Below are 8,908 nucleotides of genomic sequence, written 5' to 3' on the forward strand. Positions count from 1 at the left end.
TTAAGAAATGAATAGAGATTTTGGACAACTCCAATGTGGAAAAGGTCACAAACCTTTTTTAAAAAGAGTTAAATATGTCATTTGGTTTTGTTCGGAATGCAATACATATATCCCCGAAGGACTGTGAATCTTCTTTTGCACATGATAATGGTAATTAAGGGGGGGTTTTTTGTCGAAGGCTTTCATGGCTGGTATCTCTGGGTTGTTGTAGGTTTTTTCGGGCTATATGGCCATATTCTAGAGACATTCTTTCCTGATGTTTCACCTGCATCTATGGCAAGCATCCTCAGAGGTAGTGAGGTCTGTCGGAACTAGGAAAATTGGGTTTATATATCTGTGGAATGACCAGGGTGGGACAAAGGACTCTTGTCTGTTGGAGCTAGGTGTGGATGTTTGATCACCTTGATTAGCATTTGATGGCCTGGTAATTTTATGGTGTGGCTTGTTAGTGCCTGGGGGAATCTTTTTTTTTTTTTTTTTTTTTTTGAGAGGTGATTAGCTGTCCCTGATTGTTTCCTCTGTTGTTTTGCTATTGTTTTTTTTTTCTTATGGTGACCGAAATACCTCTTTTAGATGAACTACTTCCTTTGTGACAAAAACCCATAAGCATGACTACTACCACAGAGAGATGCCAGAGCTGATTATTCTTTATTCATCTTACTATTCCATCCAAGGCAAGGAAATGAAAAAAATTATTCAAAACAGAAGATAATTTTTTATTTAGTCTCCCGTTGGTCACTTCTTTCTTTCTTCAAAAGCAGGTGTGCAATCTTGTTACTTAATCACATTAGAGCAGTGTTGAAGGCATGATTAATCCAGATCTGTCCTTCAGGAGCCTTGTGATATGGCTACTCTCTGGTTTTTCTGCAAGGAGAAAAGAGTTTATGGGAATAGATGAGAGTTTTCATATTGAACAGAGGCAGACAATGAAGAAGATAAGTGCCCCCAAAACTTTGGACTCCTATACACGTCCACTATTATTTTGGGCTGAAATATTCCAACTAGTCCCAGATTCAGTGGAGCTATTCAGACACTCTGCCTCAACTTATAACATCAATCCCTGCTCTTTCTCTCTGGTGATGTAGCCACCTTTATTGACATCAGCAAAGGTATCTGAAAATGGCACAGTGGAAAGGGGATGGTGGCATTGACCCCTGTGGATAGCAGATGGATTTTGCTTTGGAGCCACTTCTTTTTCCAACTCCAAATTATGGGTTTGCTCCAAAGTTTTGCTTAAAATACATTGTATCTGCAACACAGGATTCAAGCAAAGCTCTGGATGTGCCTGGACATCATCTGGGCACCCAGGTTTGACCTCTGGTTCAATATGAGGTTAGATGGCAGTGTAGATAAACATGGCTTCTCCCAAGCTTCAGGGAAATTTGGAACATGCCCCATATTTTCCCAATGTGCAGCAAAATTGTGTTAAGTGGTTTTGTTCCACATTAAGGTCAAGATGGTCATGCAAAGCCACAAAGCGAATTCTCCCTCTCTTCAGGGTAGATGACCCATGTAGATCATCTACCCTATACTATAACAAATATCTGTCTATAAAAGCATAGAATGGAGGTTACTAAAAGGAAGAATCAACATAAAGTTTGCTTATCCAGAATTCCAAAATCTGAATTACTCCCAAATCCAAAATTATCCACATGAGTATCTGAGAGTGACATCTTTGCTTTCTGATGCCTCAGTGTACATGCACAAAACTTTTAAGATGTTGTATTTTAAATTCCCTTACATAATGGTGTATATGAAACATAAATGAATCTTGCATTTAGCCATAGGCTCCAACTCCAAGATATCTCTGTGCCCTTCTGCTACTTTCAGGACTTTCAGTTTTACCTTATGCAGCAAACCCTTTTGTCTCCACATTTTCCAATGCGTTCCCAAGGATAATGCATGCACGTTGAGAGCCTGCATATGCCATTGGCCACCTTACAGTCCTTAGCCCTGTGAATATTGGTAGAAAACCCTACACAGGGGGAAAGGAAAATTAAAAATATCAGGGTCTTGTTAGACTATTTCAGCATAAGGGGAAAAAGCAAGGGTAAGGAAGTATCTAGTAGTATCTTTGAGACAAATATAGTTTGGCCATGGCTTTCAAGGAATCTGATGAACAAGACTGTGATGTATGAAAACTTTTTCCAAAACATGCCAGTAGAGGCACTGTTTTGCTACCATCACCCCACCCTTTCTCCACTTTCCTTTTTATAACCACAGTAATATTGGGATTCATAGTTTGGTGATATATTCTTTGGCAAAAAAAAAAAAGATAAATACACTGTAAATCCACAACTCCTTGTATTCCATAGCATTGGGATATGACAGTTAACGTGCTGTCAAATTGCATTAACTCTATCATATAGATCAGTGGTTCCCAACCTGTGGTTCGTGGACCACCAGTGATCTGCAAGAACAAAAATATGGTCCACAGCCCCAACATTACTACACTGTTGCTTCGAATAATATTCTTCCAGATATTATTCAGCTATTGTAGCACAATCCATAAAAGGAAGAAAGATGAAAATATCAAAGACAAAACATCTCAGAGTAGAAAACATAGCAACATTTGAATGTACTATACCTGATGACGCCAGGAGCATTACAAAAAATATAAAAAAACAGAAGGGCCTCATTGCTTGAAAGTTGCCTTATTTCTCAAGGCCCTAGAAGCAGAAAGAGAGCAAAGATGGGTCAGATTCTGCTATTTATTTATTAGGGAATCATTATCTTCTTACAGGGGGAGATTATGGCTACTATTGTTAGTAGCAGTAGTAGTATCCCATTTTTATCACAACTTTAAAAAAACAACTCAATTTAAAATCTACAGCAATGTTTTTCAACCTGGGGATCGGGACCCCTGCGAGGGTCGCAAGTATTTTCATGGGGAGGGTCTGTGTGGGAGGTTCAACCCAATACTATCGTTGGTGGGGTTCATAATGGTCTTTGATTGTAGGTGAACTATAAATCCCAGCAACTACAACTTCCAAATGACAAGATCTATTTTACCCAAACTCCACCAGTGTTCGCATTTGGGCATATTGAGTATTCATGCCAAGTTTGGTCCAGATCCATCATTGTTTGAGTCCACAGTGCTCTCTGGATGTAGGTGAATTATAACTCCAAAACTCAAGGTCAATGCCCACCAAACCCTTCCACTATTTTCTATTATTATTGTTGTTGTTGTTATTACAGTATATATAAAGGTAAAGGATGTCCCTTGACATTAAGTCCAGTCATGTCTGACTCTGGGGTGTGGTGCTCATCTCCATTTCTAAGCCGAAGAGCCAGCGCTGTCCGTAGACACCTCCAAGGTCATGTGGCCGGCATGACTGCATGGAGCGCCGTTATATAGAGCAAAACAAGCCAATTTGTATGACGCCAGCAGCCTTCTCTAAGCAAAGGGATCAGGTACTGTTTAGGAATAGCCAAGAATCTCATTTGCTTTTTTTTTTAAAGTATATATATTCTGCCCTTATCAGCCCTTAGCCTACCACTAGCCTTTCCACCTGTGATGATAAATTGAATTGTTTGCTGATTGTTGGTTTCAATGCCTTTTTATACATTGTTTAATGTTGCTGTTTTATTTTGTCATAGTGTTGATTTGCATTTTAACCATGCCGTTCAGGCTTGATCCCCATGTAAGCCACCCCGAGTCCCTTCAGATGCAGGTGAGGTATAAAAATAAAGTTGTTATTATTATTGTTATTATTATTATTATTACTATTATCCCTTAATATATTTATAAATGAATATATATAATGTCAGAAGGGAGCCCCCGGTGGCGCAGTGGGTTAAACTGCTGAGAGACTGAGCTTGTTGACCGAAAGGTCACAGGTTTGAATCCGGGGAGCGGCATGAGCTTCCGCTGTCAGCCCCAGCTTCTGCCAACTTAGCAGTTTGAAAGCATGCAAATGTAAGTAGATCAATAGGTACCGCTCCAGCAGGAAGGTAACTGCGCTCCATGCAGTTGTGCTGGCCAAATGACCTTGGAGGTGTCTACGGACAACGCCAGCTCTTCGTCTTAGAAATGAAGATGAGTACCAACCCCCAGTCAGACACTATTGGACTTAATGTCAGGGGAAAGCCTTTTCCTTACTAATGTCAGAGCAAAACACTGCTCTATGTACAACATGGCAAAATCAGTGTTTGCTTTTGGGATTTTTAAACAATATTTTTAAAACTTTAATGGCTAAATCCATGGATGTAGACTCTGTGGATATAGGAATCAGTTATACTACTCCTAATGACTTCTGTCTCAATTTGAGAAGTTTTATGTCTGTTCCTCCCATGACATCTGCTACCATTGAAACCTTCGGGACTTGGCTCTTAAATGCTACAAACATTCACACACCTGTGTTTCCATCCATCGATGTACCGCCTACCCAAACTTGTGAGGTTAGCTTGAGCCCAACAAAAGTAGCATTAGAGCAAAACACGTCAATTTGCATGAAGTCAGCAGTCTTCTCTAAGCAAAGGGAGCAGGTACTGTTTAGGAATAGCCAAGAACTTCATTTGCTTTTTTAAAAAAGTTTTGGAATGTGCAGAGTTCTTCATACATTGCTGAGATTTCAATATCTCAAAATGCAGGAGAACGTAAAAGTGAGTATGCAAACAAAATGAGGACTCATAGCTCGATGGCGTTATATCCGTCAAACTACAAATCCTAGCTGACAGCTTCCACGCTTCTTTGGTATAAATGTGAATAACTAGTATACCTGTGTGTGTTCAGTACTCTTGCTGAACACACATACTTACATACCAGTGTTTGCACGCTGATGGATCCAGACTCACTTGTTCTCTGATGCAAGCTGCTGAATGGAAGGAGTTCCAGTTTCCGGATTGTATCCCAGCAAGCCTTGTCCTGCTGCCAGTAACAGGGAATGGCTTCAGTGACGTTACTTGAAGGCATCCACCAACCTTGGGCACCTTGTAAAAATATCTTGTTTGCTTTCTAGGGGAGTACAAAGAAGGGAACATTTGTCTTTACTCGTACCTGTTGGAGGGAAGGGAGTATTTTCTTTGTTGGATGAAAGACAAGCTTCTCTTTTGTTTTTGATTTCATACCTGGCATCTCCCACCGTCTGAGCTATTAATTTCTTTTTGACAGTTCTTTGACAAGAAAAAATGGGTGGAGCAGAAAGTGGAAAAATAGGACTGGATGGGGAGAAAGAAGGAAAGCAGCCAGAGGCATAAACATTGCCCTGTCATGACATTAAACTTACATCTTGCTTTCTTGGACTGCTACTCTGAAAGTTAATATTATAATGAGACATCACGTGAAGTTGCATGTAAAATTGAGAACAAAGGTGGAAACAGTCCAAGCCGTGGGAGGCCAGGCTGATCCATTCTGCTCTCCCTCCAAATAATGCACACTACCGTTATTATTTGGAGCAAAGCAAGTCCAAATTGATTACAGCTATAGAGACTTGGCTTTGACAAGAATTTGGATTCAAGTATCAGGAGGCTCAGCTGTTAACCAATTAACCATACCTTGGGAAGTCTGACTTGGCTACGGTGGTCCATGCTCTGGTTACATCCCATATAGACTACTGCAATGCTCTCTATGTAGGGTTGCCTCTGAAGACTGCCCAGAAGCTTCAATTAGTCCAACGAGCGGCAGCCAGATTACTAACAGGAGCGGGGTACAGGGAGCACACTACTCCTCTGTTGCGCCAGCTCCACTGGCTGCCAATAAGCTTCCGAGCACAATTCAAAGTGCTGGTGTTGACCTATAAACCCCTAAACGACTCCAGCCCAGTTTACCTGTCCGAACAGATTCTCCCCTATGAACCATCAAGGTTGTTAAGATCTTCTGGAGGGGCCCTGCTCTCGGTCCCACCACCCATGCAATCGCGTCTGGTGGGGACGAGGGACAGGGCCTTCTCGGTGGTGGCCCCTCGGCTGTGGAACTCTCTCCCGCTGGAGATTAGATCTGCCCCTTCTCTCCTGACTTTTAGAAAGCTGGTGAAATCTTGGCTTTAGAATATGGCATTTGATGATTGAGTCAATAACTCTTGACCACACGGACGGATGGTGATGAATTGTGATTTCCTCTGACGACCTGACCTTACGTAATTATATGATTGTATTTTAATTTATTTTATGGATTAATGTATTATGAGGTTGTGATGTTTTTATACTATTGTCTATGAATCTTCTGTTGTGAACCGGCCTGAGTCCCTCTTCGGAGGTCGAGAAGACCAGGATATAAAAGCTCTAAATAATGTTGCCAATGTTAGCCGCTGTGATTCCCCTTTCGGGGGTTGAGAAGGAAGGGATCAAAATGTTGTAAATAAATAATAAATAAATTCTATGCAGAAAATTTTATTCAGGGTTCATTTGTCGTATCATTTCCATTGAAAACATTTTCTGCAGAGAAAACACATTTCCTGTGCAGAAATTTACTTTTCTCCTTTGCAACATTCTGGAGCAAAATTTATTTTATTTATTTATTTATTTGCTGCATTTGTTGACCGCCGTTCTCAGCCCTAGGGCGACTCACGGCGGTGTACAACATATAAAAACACATTTACAATAAGCAATAATCCACTAATACACAATAATAAATTACACTAAATAATCCGCTCCGACTTATCACAGAATCATAACCAAGCTCGTAAACCATATTCCGTTCCAGTTGTCATTACCAGTAGATGTAGCACTCAGTTAAATGCCTTCTCAAATAGCCACGTCTTTAGGCCCTTACGGAAAGACATAAGGGAGGGCGCCTGTCTGATGTCAACAGGGAGGGTGTTCCACAGCCGGGGGGCCACCACCGAGAAGGCCCTCTCTCTTGTCCCCGCCAGACGTGCCTGTGAAGCATGTGCTCTCTTTTTTCCGATCTTTTCTTTTCTTTTTCTTTTTTCTTTCTTTCTTTCTTTCTTTTTTTCTTTTTCTTTTTCTTTTTCTTTTTCTTTTTTTTTTTTTTTTTTGGTGCAAAACAGCTACATGCAAACTTTTTACACAATTAGTCCCAAACTATTCATATTCTGTTTTAGAATTGTTCTGTGCCCAGGGGAAAAAAATTCTGTACAGAAAATGTGATCACATAGAATAAGGCAAAAGAGACAAGACCAATAAACTGAAGCCAAGTCCTGATGGGATTGTGTGCATTGGTGGTTCCCAAGTCTAATAATGGGTAAGAAACCTGCTTTCTGGGCAGTGTTATGCCCCTGCTGAAGGAGCTGCTGCATAATTTGGCAGAACTGCTAGTTTTACCTCTTACCACCACGTGGATTTTGGCACCAGATCTGATTCAATATCCCATTATCTAGGAATGCACCATATGTGGTGTTGGTCTTAAAGATGACTCAGAATCATAGAGTCAAATAATTTTAAGAAAACACAAGGGCCATCCAGTTCACCCTCTTCTGCCCAATGAAACCTCTCCTGACAGATGGTCATAGAGTCTCTATACTCCAAGGCAGTCTATTCCACTGTCAAACAGTAAGAACGATCAAGCAGTTCTTCCTAATGTTTAGATGGAATCTCTTTTCCTTAAATTTGAACCCATTGCTCCACATCCTAGTCTCCAGAGCAGCAGAAAACAAGCTTACCCTTCCCTAATGTGACACCCTTTCAAATATTTAGACATGGCTATCATGCCACCTCTGAATCTTCTCTCCTTCAGATTAAACATATCCAGCTCCCCAAGTCATTCTTCATAAAGATTCATGGTTTTCAGAAATTTGACCATTTTGGCTGCCCTTCTCTAGCATGTTCCAGCTTATCAATATCATTCTTGAATGATTGGACCCAGAACTGGGCATAGCATCACAGGGGACATCTGACCCACACAGAATAGAAGCTATAGCTGGAGCAAGATTAAACAACACAATTCTTGACCAAATTTGACTCTAAGTACTAATTTATTTATTTATTTATTTATAATTCAAACTTATATGCCGCCACTCCCCTGGGGCTCGGAATGGCTTACAAGAACAGGCTAAAATCGAACACAATTTTAAAACAATTTAAAACAACAATATCTGAGATCAAAGGCCTGTCGAAACAGATATGTCTTACATGCCCTGCGGAAAGCTGATAGGTCCTGCAACGCACGGACTTCAGATGGAAGAGTATTCCAGAGTGATGGTGCCACTGCTGTAAAGGCTCTGCGTCTGGTTGCTGTTACTGGGAATTTCCAATAGATCTTGGTCCTCAGAACGGAGGTATCTCTGGGGTTGGTAGGGGGTGAGGCGGTCCCTCAGGTACATCGCCCCCAGTCCATGCAAAGCCTTAAAGGTGAGTACCATCACCTGTGCATTGGTTACCAATTGATCCAGTGCTCAATCGGTAACCAATGCAGCTGTAGTAAGATTGGTGGCATCTCATCGGAATTCCCGCAAGAAGCCAAGCAGCAACTTGAGCTTCCAGATCACCAACAGAGGAAGGCCAATGTAGAGGGTGTTAGAGTAGTCCAGTCTTGAGATGTCTGTAGCCTGGACCACCGTAGCTAGGTCATCCCGGAAGCTTCATTTAGTCCAACGGGCGGCAGCCATGGTATTAACAGGGGCTGGGCGCAGGGAGCATACAACTCCTCTGCTGTACCAGCTCCACTGGCTAGAGAAGGGCAGCCAAAATGGTCAAATTTCTGAAAACCATGAATCTTTATGAAGAATGACTTGGGGAGCTGGATATGTTTAATCTGAAGGAGAACAGATTCAGAGGTGGCATGATAGCCATGTCTAAATATTTGAAAGGGTGTCACATTAGGGAAGGGTAAGCTTGTTTTCTGCTGCTCTGGAGACTAGGATGTGGAGCAATGGGTTCAAATGTAAGGAAAAGAGATTCCATCTAAACATTAGGAAGAACTACTTGATCGTTCTTACTGTTTGACAGTGGAATAGACTGCCTTGGAGTATAGAGACTCTATGACCATCTGTCAGGAGAGGTTTCATTG

At 41.3% G+C, this 8,908-nt stretch overlaps 1 long non-coding RNA gene across 1 annotated transcript; it reads right to left on the minus strand.

Annotated features, from left to right (window-relative positions):
- Positions 1-649: 649 nt before the first annotated feature.
- On the minus strand, positions 650-4,982 carry LOC132762138 (uncharacterized). Its single transcript, XR_009630110.2, has 4 exons — positions 4,766-4,982; positions 2,588-2,669; positions 1,846-1,975; positions 650-864 (listed from the first exon to the last, which is right to left on the minus strand). It is a non-coding gene; the product is annotated as an uncharacterized lncRNA (long non-coding RNA).
- Between the last annotated feature and the right edge of the window lie 3,926 nt (positions 4,983-8,908).

This window comes from Anolis sagrei, chromosome 1 (assembly GCF_037176765.1).
Source record: "Anolis sagrei isolate rAnoSag1 chromosome 1, rAnoSag1.mat, whole genome shotgun sequence".
NCBI lineage: Eukaryota > Metazoa > Chordata > Lepidosauria > Squamata > Dactyloidae > Anolis > Anolis sagrei.